Source organism: Neofelis nebulosa, chromosome 5 (assembly GCF_028018385.1).
Source record: "Neofelis nebulosa isolate mNeoNeb1 chromosome 5, mNeoNeb1.pri, whole genome shotgun sequence".
Taxonomy (NCBI): Eukaryota; Metazoa; Chordata; class Mammalia; order Carnivora; family Felidae; genus Neofelis; species Neofelis nebulosa.
This window is the reverse complement of record NC_080786.1, coordinates 38,093,268-38,118,216: the sequence shown is the minus strand read 5'-3', so window position 1 is coordinate 38,118,216 and position 24,949 is coordinate 38,093,268. Positions and strand designations below refer to the sequence as shown.

General features: G+C 39.7%; 1 protein-coding gene across 1 annotated transcript in view; it reads left to right on the top strand.

The window, feature by feature from the left end:
- Positions 1-24,949, top strand: part of PCOLCE2 (procollagen C-endopeptidase enhancer 2) — a 61,464-nt gene that overhangs the window by 2,090 nt on the left and 34,425 nt on the right. The window lies entirely within an intron of this gene.

The window sequence follows — 24,949 nt, the reverse complement described above, 5'->3', positions numbered from 1 at the left end:
TTAACTCACATACTCTCACTGAATCCTTGAAATCACTCTGAAAAGTAACTCTTTTGTACCCATTTTATGGATAGGAAACTGAGGCCTAGAACAATTATATAAGTTGACTTGATCAAACATTTGGTAAGTTCAGCTTTGCATAAAGTGAAACCTATTTTGTAATGGGGCATTTTTAACAAGGTCGTTTGACAGGCAATATGAGGGGTCCACTGCCTTAATATAAAACTTGGCTCCTGTATGTGTTGATGCTCCCCTATAAAATATTGACTGTCTGATGAACTGGTACATATTTCATTATGTTACTGCAACACATGGGGCCAGGAGAGAATGAGTCATAAGAAGTAGCTTTGAAATAGTGATATTAGTGTGAGTGTGAATAAGGCTTCAAAATAAACACGGAACTTGGTTTTCATATTATAGTTGTGTTTCAGTTGTAATTTAATGGCTTTAAGTTATACATGATCCAAGGAAATTAATGGCCAGGAGGCATCATGTGCCTACCAAGTAGAAATTCATGGTTGGCTATATATGGGGTATTATGGGCATAGTTGGTATGACATCAAATGTCGATGGGAGGAGGGTGTCCAGTGAAAGTTTTCCTTGGTAAAGCAGTGGTGTGCTTAAGCAGAGGCCTGACTACCATATTCTTACGTGGGAGGAGGGGAAGTATAATGGATGTTCTGTTTGGATGCAATGTAAAAGTTAGGTGTATGGGCCCACCAGTCAGTCTTCCCTGGATTCACATTGTCATTCTATCACTGATAAATTGTGTGACCAGGATTTATCTTTCTTAAACCTCGGGATTGTAGGGCATCTGGGTGACTCTGTGCGTTAATTGCCTGACTTCGGCTCTGCTCATGATCTCGAAGTTCGTGAGATCGAGCTGTGTATCGGGCTCTGTGCTGACAGCTTAGAGCCTGGAGCCTGCTTCGGATTCTGTGTCTCCCTCTCTCTCTCTGTCCCTCCCCAACTCACACTCTGTCTCTCAAAAAATAAATGAACATTAAAAAAAAAAAAAACCCAAACAACTCAGGATTGTTGTGAAATTAAAACCAATTAGTGCACGTAAAGGCCTTTGGCTCAGTGCCTGAGATATAATAAGTGCTTAATAAATGTTACCCATCACTGTTATAATTTTCATTATCCTCATTATTGTTTGGTATTGACTTCTCCTTCCTTCTGACTTACAGTCGATATGGCAGATCACTCTTACCCACTTACTTCATTGGTTAAGCTGGGCTTGGCATCAGCTCAAAACAACTCAGACTTCTATGGAACAATCTTCTATATCTATATCTATATCTATATCTATATCTATATCTATATCTAGGAAGACCTTATTTCTGCGGTTGGGTTCTATAATCATACTGAAGGTATTCTGTGTGAGTCAGGACTAGGTTAGCTTCCAGTAACAGAGACCCCTCATAACAATGGCTCAAACAGAAGTTTGGTTCACTCTCACATAAAGGAATCTAGAGGTAGGCAATGCAAGGTTGGTGTGGCGGCTTCAAACCTTTAGGCACTCAGTATCTTTGTCTCTCCCTGTTAGGCCATACTTAGATGCGTGTTCAAGTTCCAGCCATCATGTTTCTGTTCTAGCCAAAATAAAGGAAGAAAAACAAGGGCATGTATCCTCCCTTTAAGGACATTGTACATAATTACATGCAGCTCTCCTCTTACATCTCATTGGCTGGTTTTTAGTTACATGGCACTTCTAGCTGCAAGAAAACTGAGAAATGAAGTCTTCATTTCAGGCATCCAGGTGCTCTGCTAAAATTCAAAAGTTTTCTTTTGAGTAAAAGTTTTCTATCAACTGTGGAAAGAAGGGAGAACAAGCAGACGACAAGCAGTCTCTGTGACATATTTATTTGTGGTTTTCTCAGGCTGCCTGAACTCATGTTTATGAAGGTGACTAACAAATGCCAGCCTTTTTTGGCGGAAGAAAAAAAAAAAGAAAAAAAATTTTTTTAGAAAGTATAGGTAATGTAGAAAAAAGGATTACACAACTTGATTTTCTACTTAAAAAAAGCTTAATAGTTTTCACTCTTAGCCAGTTGAGTTTATTCTATTCCAAGGGGCCTGTGTCTTTTGTGTTTGCATATGAGTAGCTACCAAGAACTTCCAGAGAAGCCCAGCACATTCTCCTGGTTATAATTACTGCCTCTGCTATTCCTAAAGGCCCTGAGTACTCTCAAGGTCTTAGTTTAACAACATTTTTATTTCTTCATATTTCACAGAGAATAGCACTAATTCATTTGTAAAAATCTTCTCAGTTCTTCTTCACAGTCCTCTAGTTTGTCGGAGTAGCAGAAGAGGACTTCAAGCTCCTGTACATCCTAGGGAACATAAAAAGAGGAGGACCGTGATATTGCTAAAATTAGTAATCCTGAGGTCTCTCATTCATTCAACAGATGTGTTTTGAGTGCTGGATACTATTTGGATTATGGCAGCAAACAATGCAGCCAAACTCCTTGCCCTCCCTCATGCAGCTAGCATTCTAGTTTGGGGAGATAAGCAATTAATATTTAAATAAACAAGTAAATAATAAGATATTAAGTAGTGAGAAATGCATTGTAAATATAAAATAGGGGTGCCTGGGTGCTCAGTCAGTTGAGCATCTGAACTCTTGATTTTGGCACGGGTCATGATCTCACGGTGAGATAGACCCCCTTGTCAGGCTCTATGCTGAGCTTGGTGCCTGCTTGGGATTCTCTGTCTCTCTCTCTCTGTCCCTCTTCCCCTCTTGCATGTACTTACTCTCTCTTTCTCACTCTCTCTCTAAAATTAAAAAAAAAAAATAGATACTACTCCACATCCATTAGGATGGCTATTATAAAAAAATAGAAAATAGCAAGTCTTGTTGGCAAGATGTAGAGAAATTGGAACCTTTGTGCATTGGTGGTGGGAATGTAAAATGATGCAGCTGCTGTGGAAAACAGTATGGCACTTTCTCAAAAAATTAAACCTAAAAAAAAGCAGAATGAAACCTATAAATACAGAGAACACACTGATGGTTGCCAGAGGGGAGGTGGGTGGAGGGATGGGCAAAATGGGTGAAGGCAAGTGGGGGATACAGGCTTCCAGTTATGGAATACATAAGTCATGGGATGAAAGGTACCACACAGGGAATACAGTCAGTGGTACTGTAATAACGTTGTATGGTGACAGATGGTAGCTATACTTGTGAGCACAGCATAGGGTGTAGAGTTGTCCAGTCACTATGTTGTACACTTGAAACTAATGTAACATTTGGGTGTCATTGATACTTCCATAAAAAAGAAAAATAAACAGAATTATCATATTATCTAGCAATTCCATTTCTGGGTATATACCCCAAAGAAGTGCAAGCAGGGACTTGAGCAGATACCTATATATCCATGTTCATGGCAGGATTATTCACAGTAGCCAAAAGGTGGGAGTAACCCAAGTATCTTTCCACAGATGAACAAATAAGTAAAATGTGGTGTAGACATACAAAGGAACACTATTCAGCCTTAAAAAGGGAATTCTGACACATGCCACAATATGGATGAACCTTGAAGACATTGTGCTAAGTGAAGTAAACCATCACAAAAGAACAAATAGTGCATGATTCTGTTTATATGAGTTATCTAGAGTAGTCAAATTCATAGAGTCAGAATGGTGGTTCTCAGGGGCTGCTGGGTGGGGAGTTAGTGTTTAATGGGTACAGAGTTTCACTTAGGGAAGATGAAAAAGTTTTGGAGATGGATGGTGGTGGTGATGGTTGCGCAACAATGAAAGGTCATTCTGGCTGCTGTATAGAATGAGTTGTAGGGAGTTAAGAATGGAACAGGGAGACCAATTAGGAAGCTAATGTGGCATCTAGGAGAGAGGAGATAGTGGACGAGACAAGGGCGGTAACAAAGGAGATGAAACATGGACTCTTCTGCCTAAAGCAGTTGGCTTAGCAGTTCTGAATGCAGTTAGGATGTAGTGGCACCAGCCAAGAGGCTGGATATACCAGGCTCAGGACCCTTGCTTGGCAGCTGCTCCAGACAGGGCTGAGCTCTGGTGTGGCCTCAGGGAAGGCGGTCTGTTAAAGGCTTTCCCAAAGCCGGAGGAGGATCAGTCCATTTTCCTGCTCCTGCAGTCAGTAAACCAAGAACGGAGTTTCTACTGGCTAATTCAATATAAATTTTATTAAAAGGGGCATCTGGGTGGCTCAGTTGGTTAAGCATCCAACTCCTGATTTTGGCTCAGGTCATGATCTCACGGTTTGTGAGGTCGAGCCCCTCATTGGGTTCTTCGCTGACGGTATTGAGCCTACTTGGGATTCTCTTTCTCCCTCTCTCTGCCCACCCCCCTGCTCATGTGTGTGTGCATGTGCATACCCCCTCTCTCTCAAAATAAATGCACTTTAAAAAAATTAAAAAAATAAATTTATTGAAACATCACAGAGATGCCTCAAAATGGGAGTCTCAAGAGTGGTCCTAAAAGTCTAGTTCCCATAGTTGAAGAGGAATATTCTGCCTCTTGCTCCTTTACCTTCCTCTCATCGTGGTTCTTCCAGACTGGAGATGTGTTCCCGCAAAGTGGCTGTCCCCACCAAATCGTTTTCATTGAACAACATCTTATTAGTAGGAGATTGAAGAGAGTCTAATGGTAGTATCTGTTTACTTTAAGAAAGTTGAATACTGCCTGTCACAACCAAACTTTCTAGCCAATTGTAATAGACTTTTCAGTATGGAAATACAGCTTACAGATTAGAAATTTAGATTTGTCCTTAAATTATAGTACTTTAAAATTTTCATAGCTAGTTCTTGGATAGCTGCACTGTCCCAAACACTGTCTACATTGGCTATTTAAATTAATTAGCCAAATTAATTTAAAAATTCAGTATCTAAATCACATTAGCCATATTTTTTTTTTTTGTTTATCTTGAGAGACAGGGGGAGAGAGAGAGAGAGAGAGAGAGAGAGAGAGAGAATGAATCCCAAGCAGGCTACACGCTGACAGCTCAGAACCCAACCCAACACTCAATCCCACAACCCTGGGATCATGACCTGAGCCAAAACCAAGAGTTGAACGCTTAACTGACTGAGCCACCCAGGTGCCCCCACATTAGCCATATTTCAATTGTTCAGTAGCCACATATAGATAGTGGCTACCATATTGAGCAGTATATAATACGAATATTTCCCTCAACACGAAAACTTCTTTGGATAGTGAGGTTAATTTTACTCACGTAAAGGTATGTTCAGGACAGGGGTGCTCCGTGCTGCTTCGTTGTGCTTCTGCTTTGCAAATGGAGAAGCTGACACTCGTTCTATGGAGAGTTGAAATTGTGACTGGAACTCAAGCCTCTTGACTCAGCTGCATCTTTCTGGCTGCAACTCTTGGTGACCTCAACTAGTCTTAGGTTTTACTAATTAATCTTACTGAATTTGTTCTCAAAAATGTACAGTTAGAGATTAAGCCAGAGAATTAGAGGGTTATGAAATTGTTAAATATTTTGTAATCCGTGATGGGGTAGAAGGTTTCTTAGTTTCCTGTGAGAGTTGATTTTTGGAACTGGAAGTTAAGGGGCATCTGTATAAAAAAATACTTATTTGACATAGGTGGTGAGGACAGGAGTTAGTCAAGTAGGATTTGAGAGCTAATGTACATAAAACTTTGGAAAATGGTGGTTGGTTCTTCTAAGGAGGTTTGGGTTGAGACAAAGTTCAGCTGAATTGATTTAAGGATGAGAACCAGTAACTCCACCTGTAGCCAGCCCTGTAACAGGAAACAAAGCTCTGAGTATTAACACTACGTGGACCCTCTATCGCAGTGGTCCTCCTGCTAGGTGCATGTGTGCATCGGGATCAGACGGTGCGGGAGACAGTAAGAGATCTCTGAGATCCCTAAACGAAGCAGAAAAGAGTGGACCATTGTGAACAAGAACACAGCACGTGGGATGGAGTTCACTGCTGCGTTGACAAGACACATTTATGAAGAGCGCACCAGGTACGGTGCTAGGTGCTAGAGATATACAGATGAATATGTATGAGATGAAAACGTGGGGGGCTGCCTGTGAAGACGTGTTCCCCAGGCTCCGAGTGGGAGTGAGGCTCCACAGGTAGCTCTGACACAAAGATCTCCATTCCGTTAATGGTTTCATTATAAATTCATTGCAAACTTGGTAAATCACCAATACTTTTTCTGTTCCTTTTCATCCATAACTTGTTCATTTTATAATCCCATAGTAGAGTCATAGATTCATATTGATGGTTTGACACAGTTTTTGAATTAAAAAAAAATAGACGTTAGTAGCAAAATAATACCTTGTGAAAGCAACTATTCAGAGTTTGACTTGGGCTACATATGTTATGGCTGGTTAAGTGGAACCAGCTGAATCTTTGTTTATAGCAACTATGCAAATTAGAGGAAACTGGAAGCCTAGAACCTTCTGGGAAATCTTGAATAGATATGTAGGAATTGTTATTTTAAATTGGTTCCCAAAGTTAAAACTAAATGTGGCATCTGAGTGTGTTAGGCAGTTGCTGTCCTTATCTAACAGAAACAGCAGTTGGTATGTAGATACAGGTGAAAATGATTTGTGCTTAGATTTAAAGCTGGGCATGATTTACAAAAGTTTTTAAAATCAGATACTTCATATTATGTTGTCCTGTTGTTATAAATCAGCATTAGAATTCCAAAGTACTTATTTATTATTTATATCTCTTCTTTATTTCCAATTTTAGTATACGTGCTGCCAACGGAACACTTTTCTTTATTTCAAAAAAAATTTTTTTAAGGTATTGAAATTAGCCAATTATTGAAGGTTTCAGTTATTATTTTCAGCGGAAATCTGGCTTGGGAAAAATCAGCAAACGTTTGAGGAGTTTAAAATTTGGCAGTGGAGGTTCCTTTAACTCTGAATTAAATCATGTGGGAGTGTCAGAAGGTCACAGACCTTTGCCAGAAATGGGAGAACAATTATAGCAATGAATAGAATCACTTCCACTTAAACTAGAAGTGTGTGGCAAAATTTTCTTTAGCTAATTCATGCAGAAGAAAAAGCATAAATCATATGTTGAAGATCTTCAGGCTCCCAGGTAATCCATGTACTGTCATTTTGATAACTATTCTTTCTTTTGAACTGGAATTAAATATACTGATGCGGAAATGGTGGGGTTCGGAGCCAATAGTCAAGAAAAAATTTTTGAGATGTCTTTGGTGCAAAAAGGTGGTTTTATTAAAGCACGGGGACAGACCTTGCACAGAAAGAGCTGCACTGGGGTAGTGACAGGTGACTGATTATATACTTTCATGTTGGGAGGATGTTAGGGATAGCATAGGTCTCTAAGGAATTTGGAAGCAAGATTTCCAGGACCTTGAGGGGCTAGTTGTCAGGAAAAGGTCATTTACTACTGTCTAGTAAAAGCCTAGTCATGAGACCCTTCAGATGTGTATCAGTGGGCCATATGCTTGGAGGATGATTGCTAAACTCTGTCCTGGAGGTAGAGATAAAGGAAGTTTCCAAAGGAATTTTTATATGTTAACGTAGATTTACAGGATCCCGGGGGTCGGGATAATGTTAAGCTAAGATTGCCTTTTGCCTTTAGCAAAGTGTCATCATCGAGGTGGTTGAGTTCCTAGAGGAAGGTCACTCTGACTGTCTCAAGGACTTGTCAATGGGCTATAAGTTATAAGGAAATTTAATTTATTCCTTTTGCCTTTGATCAATACTAGTTATTTTATAGATTGTAGATATAAAATAATAATTTGTGGTTTTCAGCATACCTTCAAATACATTGTAACATTGTATTTCATTCCCATCCAATTCTGTGATGTCAGTGGCATACGTATCAGTATGCCCATTTCACATGTAGGGAAACTGAGGTCTAAAGAACTCATAACTTGGCAGTATTGTCATTCCTGCACAGGTATGAAAAGACTAGCACAAAATTTTTCAGCTTATTAATACAAAGGCACTATCACAAGCTTACTTAGCAAATAAATTAACATTCACCTGATGCTTATTAAGCATCTTCTGTGAACTAAGCCTTGGTTGGGCCCTGGGGTAAAAAAGACAAGGCAAAGTTTCTGTCCTTAAGGAGTTTATAAACTGGTGGGGAGTTAGAGAAAACCAGTAGCAGTTAGGTGTGTAAATAGCTACGATGCTCACTGTAAGTAGTTTTAAGTATTGATAATGTGGAATAAGTCTTATTTACATTTTTAAAAGATTATTGAATGTCTTAGATTATTATTGCTTTATGCAAAGAGTGAAAGATGTTAGGACCCATTTTATATCTGTGCTACTCTAAGACTTGAGAAGTTGGTACTGTGTCCTTTGTTTGACATCATAGGGCCCTTTTACCACACCTGCTTTATATTTTCAAATATGTCTGATAAATAATCGTATAAAGACATTCCGGGGCGCCTGGGTGGCTCAGTTGGTTAAGCGGCCGACTTCGGCTCAGGTCATGATCTTGCGGTCCGTGAGTTCGAGCCCCGCGTCAGGCTCTGTGCTGACAGCTCAGAGCCTGGAGCCTGTTTCAGATTCTGTGTCTCCCTCTCTCTGACCCTCCCCTGTTCATGCTCTGTCTCACTCTGTCTCAAAAATAAATAAACGTTAAAAAAAAAAAAATTTTAAAGACATTCCTATACCATTGTCTTGGGGGTAGTTTTGCTAACTACATTTTAATGTGTGTTAAAGTCATCATACTGAATCTATCCTCCAAAAGCCTGATTAAATTTAAATGGATTTCATATTTTTAAAGAAATGATAGGTTAAAAATGTAGTTGGGATTTATATTTTCCCAATAACCTGCATATGGCTTCGTGAGAAGAAAGTCAGCAGTGGTGGGGCATGGGGTTGTGTGAAAATTGAAATAAATAATGATGTTCTACTAAGATCAGTGCTGGGTATATAATTTGAGAAAACAAATAGTGAATTTAGACAGGAACGCAACATTTAAGTCACTTAATTATACCTAAGAGTATAGCAAGAGGTTCTAAAATTGCTTTAACTATTATTTGCCTGGCATAACCACAGCAGGACAGATAGGGGAATGGAATTTTGGCCTTAAGCACATATTTCCTGGCTTTAAACTACATGTAGAATTTAGAATTATATAGAGACTTAAATTCCAATCTTAACTATGGGGTTTTTTTTTTTTATGTACGCATATATTTGTTGGACTAGGCCTGGTTATTTCAGCTGCCTTGAATAGTAATTTAACCTGGTGCTTGACTTAATATTATTTACATCTAATTCCTTAGTAAAGATGGGAATAATTAACAGAGAATGTCTGCATACCCAAGCTTGAGGACCATATGAATGGGATAAGAGCACTATAGCTGTTTTTTGTTTGGGTTTTTTAATTAAGAGAGTATAATTCAGATACTTTGTGATTCTTAGGGCACTTACACTGTCCCGATTAGGTTTCAGTTGATAAGACATTGGAAGAACTAAAACATTTCCCTTGCTCCCTTAAATCTTCCTGGGAAGCAAGGAGAACACAAATCCCAAATAAATAAGCAAGGAGGTGACATTTTCCCATTGGGACCTCAGTCCAGTTGTTCTAAATTTGTTTAGTTTTCTGCTTTTTTTTAAAAGGGCTTCTGTTGCTTGTTTTTGTTTTGTTTTTCTTTGCTCATTCACATGAAAATCAAATGTTTTTATTGATTGAAAACCTAATGTTATAAATGTGCTTATTTGTACTGCCTGCAGTTTTTAGTGCTGGGCTAAAGCAGAGCCTTAGAAAGGGCTTAATGAGTAGAAGGAAAATGAGACACCATGAAAACAAAGTCTTCATGTTTTTCTGAAAAAGATTGTCCTTACTAACATATTAGTGACCAAAAAGTCATTCTTTCCTGAACTATCACTTTAATAATGGAGCACAGGGGCGCCTGGGTGGCTCAGTCGGTTAAACGGCCGACTTCGGCTCAGGTCACGATCTCGCAGTCCGTGAGTTCTAGCCCCGCGTCGGGCTCTGTGCTGACAGCTCAGAGCCTGGAGCCTGTTTCAGATTCTGTGTCTCCCTCTCTCTGACCCTCCCCCGTTCATGCTCTGTCTCTCTCTGTCTCAAAAATAAATAAACGTTAAAAAAAAAAAAAAAAATGGAGCACAAAAATACCACACTTAAAACCTCTCTGTCAAAAAGCAGTATAAATTGAGAAGGCATTTAACAGAGGTAAAACACCCGGAAAGGGTCTTAAAGAATGTATTATTAAGAAGACTGATGGAATCACTTTCACATTCCTTGCCCTCCTCCAGAATTCAATTTATGATGTGAAATTATGGGCAAATTAGAATTGTTCCATAAATTTGCAGATTCCTCAAAATCTATCAAGAATTAACAATACCAAAAAAAAAAAAAAAAAAAGAAAGAGAGAGGTCTCATTTGTTGGCTTCTCTGTGCTGGAGACCAGAGAAGCATATAGGGGAGCTCCTAATTTTAAGGGTTCTCTTTTTCCCCACATTGTTCTGCCTAGTTAGGAAAGTGTTCCTGTTAATAGTTGCTGTCCCATGTTCCTGGCACAGTGAAGTTTCATATGTATAGATTATTGCTTCTTCATCTTATGAAAAATGTAATCACTACCTTTATCTTACACAGTTTCACCTTATAATTTAGCAGCTTTAACAACAGTGGCAATAGCTCTTTTGGGTATACTTGAATGTCTTACTCTAGGAACTTTGGAGAAAAGAAGTGTTTTCTTCAGATATATTATTTGTTAAATCATGATAGTCAATGTTGGCAAGTCTTTGGAAAACCAGTATAAACATCTAAAAATAAATGGAACACCCATAGAGAAGTGGGGAGCTGGAATTAAAACAGCACAAGCCCTGCCACTAAATATCACCTCTCTTTCATCCCCTCACCCCCAAGACACTCCTGAGCACTGCAGATCATAAAATAGTGTTTCCCAAAATGTGGAGGGAGGGAGAGACTTTTTAGTCAGAGATGGGCTGTTCTGTGGATAAGGCTGACCAGAAGGGCACAGGGAAGCCAGTGGAGATAATTTTTCTGCTTATGCCTCCTAAAAATGAATTGATACGAGTCTGATTGCTAGACACAGACCTTCTAAAAGCCCTAGGCTGAGATTTACCTTCTCTGAAAAAAATCTTAATTTATTCTTTAAAACCATTTTTAAAGTGTCTACCAGAGACCAGGTGCTGGGTTGGGCACAAAAGACTGCAATGGAAAGAAATCCATATCCCTGAATGAGAGGGGAGGAGACAAGGAGGCTCTTACTAGTGAGGGAGATGTCCCCAAAATGAATGACAATGACACAGGGTGATAAGTTTCATATCAAGGGTTGTATATGTGGCATTACTCGGTGACTAGAAGAATGGGCATTGGAAAGTCATATTGATACACTGTTCAGCTATTTACTAGGTATGTGATATACATTCCAGAACTTTCCAAGGTTGTTTATCATGGTCAGACCTGTCCTGTAAGGGTAATGTGAGGATTGAAGGAGATAGTAGATGAAAGGTTCTTGGCACAGTGCTTGGTGCAAGCATGCACTCAATAAATGGTGGTGATGGTGATTTTTTTTTTTTTTAACCTCTCTTCCAGGGCTGTAATAAGGCATAAAAGGGTGGTGTTTGTGTAGAACTTGTCTACAAGCCAGTGCATTTCATGCTGGATGGTAATCCCTTTGGGGCATGGCTAGCTCCCATTGGAAATACCCACTCCTACTCACTATGTCCTTTCTTCACTTAAAATATGATCTTTCATAAGACTGTCCACAGAAGTACTTCCAAACCTTCCCTGCTTTTCCTCAAGCCATGTCCCCTCAACTAAACACCTCCCGCCCAGCACCAACCAAAAGTGCCCCTTAACTTTTGAAACTAGGATATTTAGAAACAGAGAAAGGATTGTCAGTTAAAAATTGCAAATAATTTTCTATCTTTAGAGATAGGGACTTTAATTAACCTTTGGAGCCTCAAATCACCAGAATAGTCCCCGCTATTCACTTATTCCTAATAGAGACACCTCATGATAGAGTGGCTAAGAGTATAGTTCCTGGAGCCAGACTGCCTGGATTTAAATACCAGCTCCACTATTGTGGTGGTAAGTCTTTAAAGATGACCCTCCCCCCCTCAATATCATATCTCACAATATCATACATCACAATATCATACCTTCACAATACCTCCTGGTATTCATGCCTTTTTCTAGTACCTCCAAACACTGAATCTGGGTTGGCCCTATGAAACAAACAGAGTAGGGCAGAAGTGATACTACATGACTTCTGGGACCAGGGTGTAAGAAATCTTAAAGCTTTTGCCTTAGTCTCTTAAAACATGCACTCTGGGGGAAGCTAGCTGCCATGTAAGGACCACCATGCTGTGAGGAAGCCCAAGCCAACCATGTAGAGAGGCTTCATGGAGAGGGAGAGAAAGAGGAGAGAGAGGACAGAGATGCCCAGACATCCCCCACTTATTCTAGTCTTCCTGGCTGAGGTGCCAGACCCTGGAGTAAAAAAGTAATCTTGGAGAATCAGCCCAGTTAAGCCTTCAGGTGACTCAAGCCCTAGCTGATAACTGATGATAGTTATATGAGATAATTCAAGCAAGAACAACCCAGCTGGGGCCAGTGAACTTACAGAACCATAAGAAATAAGAGCATATTGGGGTGCCTGGATGGCTTAGTCGGTTAAATATCCAACTCTTAATTTTGTCTCAGGTCATGATCTCATGATTCGTGAGCTTGAGCCCCATGTCCAGCTCTGTGCTGACAGCATGAAGTCTGCTTGGGATTCTCTCTCTCTCCCTCTGACTCTTCCTCTCTCTCTGACCCTCCCCGGCTTGTGCTCACTCTCTCTCTCAAAATGAATTAAAAAAAAAAAAAAAAAGAGTACATTGTTTTAAGCCACTGACTTTTGTGGTGGTTTTTATGTAGTAATAGATTACCAAAACAGTTACTAGCTGTATGGCCTTGAGTTTATTAATCTTTCTGTTCCCCAGTTTCCTCATCTAATAAAATGTGGCTAAGAATATCCCTTACCTCATAGGATCACTTTGGGGATTTAGTTACTGAATGTACAGTATTAAAGTGACTTCGTAGAGAAAGAACCAGGGAAGTAAAGATCGTGACCCAACTCCCTTCCCTATTTGCAATTCCTGTTGGGGCTTCCCATGGCTACAAGCAACTGAAGGATAATTGTTGATGATTTAATTCAGATCAACCACCCAGGAAGGAGAGTAGGGTGGAAATAGGAGGAGAATGGACCTGGAGGGGCAAATAGAAGATATTTGACACAAACAGCTCTATCAGCATTCACCAGAGAAGTGGAACCAGTAGGAGATATATATGCATATACACGCAGGCATATACACATAGAAAGATATACATGTGTACTTAGAAATACACATGCACACATGTACAAACATACATATACATAAAGAGATTTGTTCCAAGAATAGGCTTATGCGATTGTAATGGCTGGCAAGTCCGAAATTTGTGGAGAACCTGTTAGGCAGGAGGAGCTGATTCTACAGTGTTGAGACAGAGTTTCTTCTGAGATACCTCAGTTTTGCTGTTAAGGCCATTCAACTGATTGGATGAGGCCCACCCACATTATCAAGATAATCTCCTTAAAGTGAACTGATTGTAGATCACGTTTATGAAATGCCTTCATGGCAATACCTAGATTAGTGTTTGAATAACCGGATATTACAGCTTATCCAAGTTGACAATGTGAAACTATCACGGAGCCACTGAAGGGTCTGGAGCAGGGGAGTGACAAGGGTCACCCTGGATGCTGTGTTGAGAACAGAGATTGGGGTGCAGGGGTGACAGTAGTGAAACTACTTAGGAGGCCATCGATGTAGTTAGATGAGAGATGATGATGGTTTGGACCAGCATGGGAGCCAAGGAGGTGGTGAGGGATAGTCAGTTTCTAGATGTACTTTAAAATAGAGCCAAAAAAGAATTGCTGGTGGACAAAATGTGGGGAGGAAGAAAAAGAGGAACCAGGGATGGCTTCACAGTTACTGACCCGTGCAAAGTGGAAGGATGGAGGTGCGATTCATCAACCATGACAGGGAGGCCAGGGCAAAGCAGATTTGGTGGGGGAGGTCAGATGTTCTGTTTTGACACGTTAAGCTCAGGTGTACATCAGATCCCACAGTGAAATGCCATTCCAAATACTACTCATCCAGCAGAGAGAACAGGTGGCAGGTAACAGTTTACTCCCTATTCTTCAATAAGTGCTTTAGGAAGTAACAAAAAATAGAAACGATCAAATGGCGGCAGGTGAGGTTCAAGATACTGGGTGCAGACATGACTATGTTTAGGTGTGGTGGCAGCTGAAGATAAAGGTGCTTATGCAAGTGTTTGAAATAAAAAATAGTATGTAGTAAACCAACAATCAGTGTTTCACTTCACTGTTAATGTCAGTAAAGACATTTCTTTTATTGCAAATACACCTGCTCTGGTGTATTATAGCAATAAATCCTGTTTCTTGCAAGCCTAAAGCTATCATTCAGAGCCAAATGTCACTATTTTTCGTTGAAAATAAAGTATTGGAATCTTTTTAGTTTGAATTGTACAAAGGGTTTGGTTGCTTGAGAGTTTGGCATACTCCCAACACTGGATGTTTTTCTTCACTTTTCAGAAAAATAAATCAATAACTTGTTATTGGGCATATTCAAGCCACACCTAAATGCTGGGGCAGAACATGAAAAATACTTTCTGGAGTTAAATGTTATCAGACACAGAATCAGGAATCCATTCACTGCTATTGCCCAGATTGAAACAGTCAGCTTTCTAGGTCTTGAGTGTGATATGTCCATCAGCCTAACATTTTACAGAATGCTGCAGTTGATAATGAGAAATGACCTCATTTTTCTGGGTCCTCATTTGATTCGACTACCCAGAACTATGTGACAAAGCCAGCAGACACTTGCTGCCTTTCTTGACATCCTATTATTCTTAGTTAGGCTTTTCTAACTTGTCGTACTAAAAATAAAAAATAAAACTGACTGCTGTTGGGACTACTATTCCAATGTATTGGCATACTTTGGAATCATCCTCTTGTTTATGTGAAAATAGTTTTAATTGTAAGATAGTAAATTTAATTTTGGACTTTTTAAAAAATATTTTTTAATAGTCCGCAGACCGTGAGACCATGACGTGAGCAGAATTTGGAAGCCTAACCAGCTGAGCCACCCAGGCACCCCTAATTTTAGACTTTTAAAAACAGGCCTAAAATTGACAAATTATGTATATTCCCATTAGCCATTAAATGGTCTATGAGCAGTGTGCCTGGCTGGCTCAGTAGGAGGCGCACACAACTCTTCGTCTTGGGGTCATAAGTTTGAGCCCCATGGTGGGTGTAGAGATTACTTAAATAAACAAAACTTAAAAAAAAAAATAAGAGTGGCGCCTGGGTGGCTCAGTTGGTTGAGCATCTGACTTTGGCTCAGGTCATCTTACCACTTGTGAGTTCGAGCCCTGCGTTGGGCTCTGTGCTGACAGCTCAGAGCTTGGAGCCTGCTTCGGATTTTGTGTCTCCCTCTCTCTCTGCCCCTCTCCTGCTCATACTGTCTCTTTCTGTCAAAAATAAATAAACGTTAAAAAAATTTTTTTTAAAAGAAAGAAAGAAATGGAAGAAATGAATAAATGAATGAATGAACGCAGTTACCTTTGTCCTTTCCTTAAAGCCTAGCACATGACTTGACACATAGTAGGTACTTGATAAATATTTGATTAATTTATTGAAAAAAATGGGTTCGGGGCGCCTGGGTGACTCAGTCGGTTAAGCGTCCAACTTCAGCTCAGGTCATGATCTTGCGGTTTGTGAGTTTGAGCCCCACATCAGGCTCTGTGCTGACAGCTCAGAGCCTGGAGCCTGCTTCAGATTCTGTTTCTCCCTGTCTCTCTGCCTCTCCCCCATTTGTGCTCTGTCTCTCTGTCTCTCTCTCTCAAAAAAAAAAGTGAATAAATAAAAAAAAAATGGGATTGCTTTTCTGGGAAAAACAAAAGAATTATCATTGTTCCTTTGTGCTCCTTGCCCCCCGCCCCCTCAAGTAACTTACATTCATTTGTGAAGAGTTTGCAGCCTTTGCACTTGTGAGTTTTACCAGTGACAGGTTTTCATCAACCATTGTGCTTCATTTTTCTCACTTGTGTGGCATACTTTTCTGAGCCGGGGCCAAGAACCAACCACACATCATAGCCCTCCATGACAATTAAGCTTTAGCTCCTTTGGGAAACTATCAAGTTACCCACTGATATCTTCTACTTTTATGTATATGTGGAGTGGCTGTTATTTCTAATTAAGGATACAGTTGATATTAATAAGACAAGATAAATTGGATATGGCATGTAAAAAATTATGCGATTTTTATAATAGATCACAGAGTGATTTCAAACTTTTCCCAAATAGCAGGTTTCAAGTTTGCACAATGATGCGGATGACACTTAGCTAGTAGCTTTGTTGTGATAGATAATGCTTGTAATTTTAGCCAGCATTTACTGAGCATTAAGTAAGAGGCAAGCACTGTTCTAAGTACAATAAATTGATAGATATATGTTTCTGCCACCTGCAGGGCACTCTGTATTTCTGCTTGTTTTAGTTTTGGGTTTTTTCTTTTTAGGCATACTTTACATATAATGCACAAATCTTAAATATGCAATTCAATGTCTTTGACAAATTCAAACACCTGTCTAAATGACACCTTCATCAAAATAAATGTTTTCAGCACCCAGAACCTTCCTTCCCTCCCTCTTACTCCTTTGCAGCCAATTCCCCATCCTTCCAAGAGGCAAGTAGCATAGATTAGCAATTTTTCCAATTCTAGGACTTCATAAAAACAATAATATGGAATGTGCTTTTTCCTTCACAATTTCCTCACTGTAATGTTTTTGGATTTATCCACATTACTGTATTAGTAGTTTGTTCCTTTTATTGCTAATTATTATTCTATGTGAATATACCAATTTGTTTATCCATTCTCCTATCGATGGACATTTGTGCTTTTTTTTCAAATTTGGGCTATTATGAATAAAGCTGCTACAAACCTTCTTGTATAAGGCTTTTTATGCATGTATGTTTTCTTTTCTCCTGGAAGGATACCTGAGAGTGGAATTGCTGACTCATGGGATAGGTGTATGTTTAACTTTGTAAGAAATTACCAGCTCAGTTTCCAACGTGATGACCATTTTACCCTCCCACCAGTAATGGTAGGAAGTTATGTTTGCTCCGCATCCTGGCATTTGGTGTCATCAGTCTTTCTAATTTTGGCTGTTCTAGCAGGTGTGTAGTTAATGTCTTACTGTGATTCTACTTTGCATTTCCCTATTGGCTAATGAGGTTGAATGCTTTTCGCATGCATATTGGTCTGTCTTTGTGAAGTGTCCATTCAAGTCTTTTGTCCATGTTGTTTATTGGAGTATTTTGTCTTTTATCATCAAGCTGTATGAGTTCTTTATTCTGAATATAAGTTCTTTGTCAGATGTATGTATTGCAAATATTTTCTTCCCATCTGTGGTTTATCTACTCATTTTGTTAATGGTATCCTTCGATGCACAGAAATTTAAAAATTTTTGAAGTCCAGTGGGTCAGTTTGTACTCTTGTAGTTAGTGCTTTCTTGTTGTCCAGGATAATAAAGTATTCTTCTATATTTTCTTCCAGAAGTTTGTAGGTTTAGCATTTACATTTATGCCTGTGATCTGTCTCAAATGAATTTGTGTGTAGTGTGAGGTGGGAGTGAACATTTGTATTTTTCTGTGTGGATTTCCAGTTTTTCCAACATCCTTTGTTGAAAAGACTGACCTTTTACCCATTGAAGTGCTTTGCCACCTTTGCCAAAAATTGATTGACCATATAAGTGGGGCTCTATTTCTGGACTCTCTATTCTAGACTATTGATCTGTTTGCCTTCTTGACTGTTTTGCCATTGCCATTCGCTCATTGCCATTCGCTCATTGCCATTGCCAAACTTTATTAGTAGTTAGGTTTCAGGGAGTCAAAAGTTATGCGTGGATTTTCAACTGCACAGGGAGTCGGGGGCCCTAACCTTGTTGTTCAAGAGTCAACTGTATATCATGAGTTAACATGCTGATTGCATAATATTCATATTTGTAGTTATTTCTAAAGCTTTCCTATATGTTTTAATTGTTGCTCTTTCATACTGTCCTCCGAAAAACAGTGAGAGGCCTTCCATCCTTAGCAGGGTGTTGTTTCTTTTTATAATTTGCAGAATTGTTGCTATGGAGAAATTAAAGTGAGAAGCCCATGTTCCTAGCCAATGGATTCTTTAGGAGATGCTGTTGTCAGCTCACTGTTATTTTGTAGAGTAACCTCATTAAACAAGCTTGTTAGGGGTGCCTGGCCTCTCCTCCTTGGCATGAAATGGGTGTATGAAACCAGATTTTGCAGGGTGACTTAGATACTTATCTTTACTTCAAGTTAAGTTTTGATGCTTTTCTTTGTCTTTTAAAAGTGTTTTAGGATTGACAGTTTACAAAACAGGCAAAAGATTTCAACAGACATTTCAGCAAAGAAGATATATGAGTGGCCAATAAGCACACGAAGAGATGTTCAGACATTAAGGAAACACAGCTCAAAAGCACAATGAGATAGCACTTCACCTCCACTAGGATGACTATCATAAATACAAATAAACAAACAGATAATAATGGTTAAGGGTTGTTAAGGATGTAGAGAAATTGCACCTCTTATACATTAATGGTAGGAATGTAAACTAGCATAGCCGCTTTGGAAAACATAGTCTTTTAAAGTTAAACATTTACCATATGACCCAGCAGTTGCACTCTTAGGTGTAAGAAAAATGAACATACACATCCCCATAAAAGTTTGCACAAAGGTGTTCATAAAAGCATCACTAATAATAGCCAAAAAGTGGATATGTATATATCCACCAATTGATGAATGGATAAATAATAGTGATATATCCATACAATGAAATATTAATTATCCATTTAAAAAAACACAAGATAATGCCTCCCTTCAACATCCTCCATCACTTCAGGCAGCTGAGGGCTTTGAGGAAAGGGTGCGTGGTGAAACTTGGGTTCTCTCATTTTATGAGCAATCTCAAGATTTGCAGTTGAAGAAACAAGGACAGACAGGGATACCATGGAGGAAGTGCCAGGCATGTTTGAACATAATTACCTCTCCCTCCCCATAATGTTTCGAGCCATCTGTGCCACTTATGTGCATTCTGGACTAGTGAGTTCATTCTGAGCCTCTCCAATTTACTCTTTCCTATCCACTAGTGTCTTTTTTGTGTGATTTTTTCCCTAAATGTGTTGTTGTCACAGAACATTTAATTTAAATGTCACACCATCTGAGCAAAATGACTCACTGTCTTTTCTCTTGCTGACTAAACTCTCCTCTGGGAATCCTGAGGTTTTTCTCAAATAGAACGTTTATCCACTTTTCTTTTGTTTTTAATTTCATTTACATTTTTTTTTTTTTTTAAAGCTTTCTTGGGGTGGTCTGAGTGGAGGAGAATTTGTAAACAAAGTTAGCTAGGTTGTTGGTAGGTTTGGGACAGAGAGTGGTGGAAAGAATGGAGGTGCCTCCTTTGTTTATGCTACTAACCACCATCCCCAGGACATGCCCTTTGGGTTGTGGCTTCTGGCATCTCTGAGCCCTTCACACACCCTCTTTCTTACCCTTTCCTTGTGGCTACGCATTTGTGAGACATCTGGCTAGTATAAGAGTCTTCTGTGGCCTCAGACTGTTTTCTCTTGTAAAAGTTTTTCCATGTTCTCTTTGCTGACAGAACTACACCTTTTAAAACCTTCCCTCCTCAAACCATCATTCTAACTGCGCTTTGATACTGAAATACATGCCTCTAATATCTTAAACTTGACACATTCAAAACCAAAATTACGCCCTCAGTCCTTCCTCACTGCTTTCCTCTAAAATAAAACAACATGAAACCTCTCTTTCCACTGCCATTCTAATGTGAATGGTGCCTGGGGGCTTGAAATCTTGAGGTCAGTGTTGTTGAGGCACCTCTCTGTTCCCCTCCCCTTTTTAATGTTTATTTATTTTTGAGAGAGAGAGAGAGAGAGAGAGAGAGAGAGAGAGACAGAGCACAGGAGTGCAAGCACAAGCTGGGGAGGGGCAGAGAGAGAGGGGAACAGAGGAACCCAAGCAGGCTCTGTGCTGACAGCAGTGAATCCAGTGTGGGGCTTGAACTTGTGAGCTGCGAGATCATGACCTGAGCCGATATCAGACACTTAACTGAGTGAGCCACCCAGGTGCCCCCACTCATCTCATCTCCACCACTTTAAGTGAACCCAGCTTCTCCTTGCAAATGTTCATGGTAAAATTAAAACAACAATGAGATCTCATTGTTTTGCCCGCCTGATTGATAACTATTGGCAGCAGCAATGTAGTTGAGGGTGTGAAAAATGGGGATGGGAATAAATTCAGCTTTTCTTGGCAATATGCTGTTATAATCTAAAATTCCTATTTTCCTTGACTTAGCAAATAACATTTCTAGGAATTTATTCAACAGAAATATTCCCTTAAACATAGGATGGTTTATATAATTGTGCTCATAACAGCATTATTTATATTAATAAAAAATGAGAAACATACTAAATATTGAAAAAGATGTGATTGTTCCTATAAATTATGGTACAGGTGTACCTTAGAATAGCATAAAGTCATTAAAAATGGTAATATAGCTGTCTTGCAGTTATTTTGAATCCTCTAGCATCAGGCATAATTGTTGGTATTATAGGTGCTTAACAGAATCTGGCTTTTATTTTTTAAATATGCTCTTACCTATAATTTTACAATGTTTTTAAAAAAATGTTTTTAATGTATATTTTTGAGAGAGACAGAGCACAAGTGGGGGAGGGGCAGAGAGAGATGGGAGTTACAGAATCCGAAGTAGGTTCCAGGCTCTGAATTGTCAGCACAGAGCCTGACACAGGGCTCCAACTCCCCAACCACGAGATCATGACCTGAGCCGAAGTCGGACGCTTAACCGACTGAGCCACCCAGGAGCCCCTAATTTTACAATGCTATACCTTATATACTCTTGTAAATAACCTAGGAACATAGTGTTATATTATTCTTATTACTTTTTAATAAAAATCATCATAGTGACTTCTGGTTAAGCGTGGTGGGTTAAACACATGTGTTTATTTCTGTCCTTTCTCAAAGTCCCACCAAAATTACAGTAAGGAAATTTAAAAGTTTAAACCCACGAAGACAAAAGGGACCTGGAATGGAATTAACAGAAGAGAGATACCAATAAAATTTTGGAAGATAAAAAAGCAGATGGTCAGTGGTAACTGGATTGGCAGAGGAGAGAAGAGGGGAAAGTCAATGTATCTGCCAGAGGGGAGGGGCGGTACCCAAGAGAAGCAAGCTCATCTGTGCCCCACAATCCCTGCAAGGCTCAGGAATTGGAGGCCCCGCATTTCTTGGAAGGCCCCAGAGCAGGGGTGGTTGGAGTTATATTTGAAAACCTTTTAAGAGCAATTAGCCTTCAAGGTTCCCTCCTTTGCTCCAAGCAGTAAGAGGGCAGTCTCCTTTCCCATCACAGCAGGGCTTGTTCTCTGAGAACCAGAGGGGCTCTGGACTTGTAACTAACTGCAAAGCCGGCAGATAGGGCCAGGCCGAGGTATGGCAGTGAAAACTGGTTAATGAAATTATGTCTACACACTGAATGGTGAGGCCCTCCCAACCACCTTTGTCCCTGCTCCTCCCAAGAAAACAGCAGCAAGGTTTTAACCCTCAGGGAAGACATTGAAAGATTTTAGAGAAAACAAAGAGCCCTTCAGATAGGACCTCCAGATAATTTGGGAGACCCAGTGAAAAAGCCAGCCTGTCCCCAGTCACATTATGGGGACAAGCCCTGCCATAGAGCTTCCAGTCAGCCTCACTTCAGCTCTGAATATGAATAGATAGTCAGGGGTTGCTGGACCTTTGTGGAAAGCCTCTAACATGAAAGGGTGGAGCCCCAAACACGAAAAACAAACATACAAACAAAAATAAGGAAACAGAGACAAAACACAGGGCAGAAGAAAATTTTAAAATGATGATTATCCTTAGATCAGAAGAGGTATTGTGTGTGTAAAAATAAAACAATGCCAAGAAAAAAAGAAAAAGAAAGAAAATAAGATAAAAACACAGTTGGAAAATAATAAGTGGAAATGGAAAACATTGATAAACTTGAAGAAGATACCTCAGAAAAGAGAACAAAAGGAGGGGAGATGAACTATTGGAGAGGAAAGATAAGAAAATGAGAGGATCTATTCAGGAAGCCCCATCTGACTGATGAGAGTTCTAGGGGAAAAGAATGGAGAATATGAAGGGGAGGGAATAAAGAGATACTACTCAGCACAGTGAATGGAAAAAGACAAACACCAAGGCACATTTTTGTTCAACTTAGATGAGAAGATCCTACAAGCTTCTAGAGGAGGGGAAAATCACATAGAAAGGGAAAAGAACAACATCAGCCTATTAGAAACTAGAAGGCAGTGGAATGATGTCCTAAAAATTCTGATGAAACGGGTGCCTGGGTAGGTTAGTCGGTTAAGAGTCTGACTCTTGGTTTCAGCTCAGGTCATAATCTCACAGTCGTGGGTTTGAGCCCCACATCTGGCTCTGTGCTGATGGCATGGAACCTGCTTGAGATTCTGTCTCCCTCTCTCTCTGCCTCTCCCCTGCGCACGCAATAAAATAAACATTAAAAAAAATTTTTTTTTAATCTGATGAAACTTGTTTTAAAGCGACAATTCCAAACCCTACCAAACTGGTGGATAGATGTAAGCACAGAATAAAGGTGTTTTTAGAAACGCAAGATCTTAAACTTTTTCTCAGTGTTGACCCTTTGTAAGAAAACTATAAGAGGATGAGCTCCAACAAAATGAGGGAATAAAGCAACCAAGAAAAAAGATTTAGGAGCCCTGTGGGGATTTCCTGAGTTGGACGAAGCCAAGTCCTGGCCTCCTAGCTGTGCAACAGGCCTTGTGAGAGGCCAGTGAAGACTGGACAGAGAGAGGGCAGGAGGGTGGAGGGCTCTAGGATGGATGTTTCCAGGAAGAAAATGGAAGTGACAAGATACCAGTGCCTGGCCATTGTCAAGAGGGGTTTTAGAGAGAGCTACAGAGAAAACTAAGGAAACTCAAAGAACAAAGCAACTATTAGCCTTAGGAAAAACAAAGAATTGTACAATTAGTCCAGTAGTGAATAATTTTATGTAGTCATAGTAATGGAAATCCTGACTTGATTTAATCAGATTTTGACGGGCACATCAGGGAAATAATAGGCAGCAAAGAGATAAAGTTTAAAAAGGATAAATCAAGAAATAGCACAAACTTTTATTAAGCAAGGAGATAGATGCCGAACAAAACAGTTGAGTTAAAATGGTTGCCTCTGAGAAGTGGGAATCAGGGATGGGAAGAGGGGGCGAGCGCTCATTTTTTTTTAGAATCTTATAGTGCTATTTTAGATTATAAACTATAGACATGATTTTTTTTTTATTGTAAGAATTGGGTTTAAAAACAATTTTAGTTCTCTCTTGTAGCAGCCTAATGCTACTATGTAAACTCTGTTTCTTGCTCATTCAGGACAACCCTGGCTGCTCACATTTGCACGTATTCTGTTTTAAATGTGTTTATTAACTTACTATGATTCTTCTCATCCCAGAAGGGAAGGGCTTTCTGTTTCATTCCTAGTAAAATAGTTTAATTTCGTGTTCCTGATCCATTACAGATTTCTCAGAAACAACTGACAGATTATAAAAGTATTTTCCTAAAAATATCATTTTAGAGGTTTCCTTTGGGCATTGCATAGAAATCAGTTCCAGCCTCTAAAAGCTTTCCAAAAAAGTCATAGTCGTGTCATTAGGAAGAAAACAAGGGTGCTGTCTGACAAAAAGGCCCCTAGCTAACAGAGGTACCCCTTGGCTTTTATGTCTGTTATCCTTAAGCCAGTGTGTCCCAGGGGCTTAGGGAAGGGCTGCTTTTTCTTCAAGATTCTTCACCAATCATGTTTATTTTCTTCTGGGTCAACTCATGTTGACAACTCCTAGAAAACTGAAAGAATATCCTAACATGACTCCAGTCCTTTGTTCCATTTTTTGAAAGTGTGAAGAAATTGGCAAGATTTAATTTCTGTGACTTATCTGCAATGTTCTGTCACAAAACACACTAAGAAAAAAAAGGAATAGATATCCTTACTTATAAAAAAATTATAGGGGGCCTGGGTGGCTCAGTTGGTTAAGCGTTTGACTTTGGCTCAGGTCATGATCTCGTGGTTAAGGAGCTCGAGCCCCACATAAGGGCTCTGTGCTGACAGCTTAGATCGGCTTCAGAACCTGTCTCCCTCTCTCTGCCCCTTCACTGCGCATGTGCTCGCTCTCTCAAAAATAAACATTTAATAAATGAATTAAATAAAATAAAAACTTATAATCCTGTGTACACTAATTGGGAGATTATAACAAAGCAGACCACTTGGGATGGGCGTTTTTACAAACTTTTGGTGCCGTGTCTCACGTGTCTTAGTGGAGCCTCAGCTTGCCCCAGAGAGGCACCCACTGCCAGGTTTTAGGTCACATGGACTTTTGGAGTTTATGTTTTATCCTAGCTGCATATACGTTGCTGTGCCAGCAGCTGATATTTAATGACTATTTGATGATTTGCAGAAGAAATGATCAAATGACATAGGAAATCTCCAAACTAATCACAGATCTAACATATGTGAAATGAAGGTAGAAGACTTTTTTCCCCCATCTCCATCCTTACTTTTGCACTTTTTTGATGCCTGGCCCAGGAATGCATGTAGGTTCAGTTAGTCAGACACGTAAATCAGAGTGGAACAATTCTACCCTGTGAAAGCTTCACATTCACTGCAAGACAGGGGAAACGCCACAGACCCTGGGAGGCCCTTTGGGCCCTGTGTATGCTAAGGGGGCCACCAAAAGCAAGGAGAGAACAGTAGAATAGTGGGTTCTGAGAGATGAAAGAGGAAAGATAACGCCCCCCCC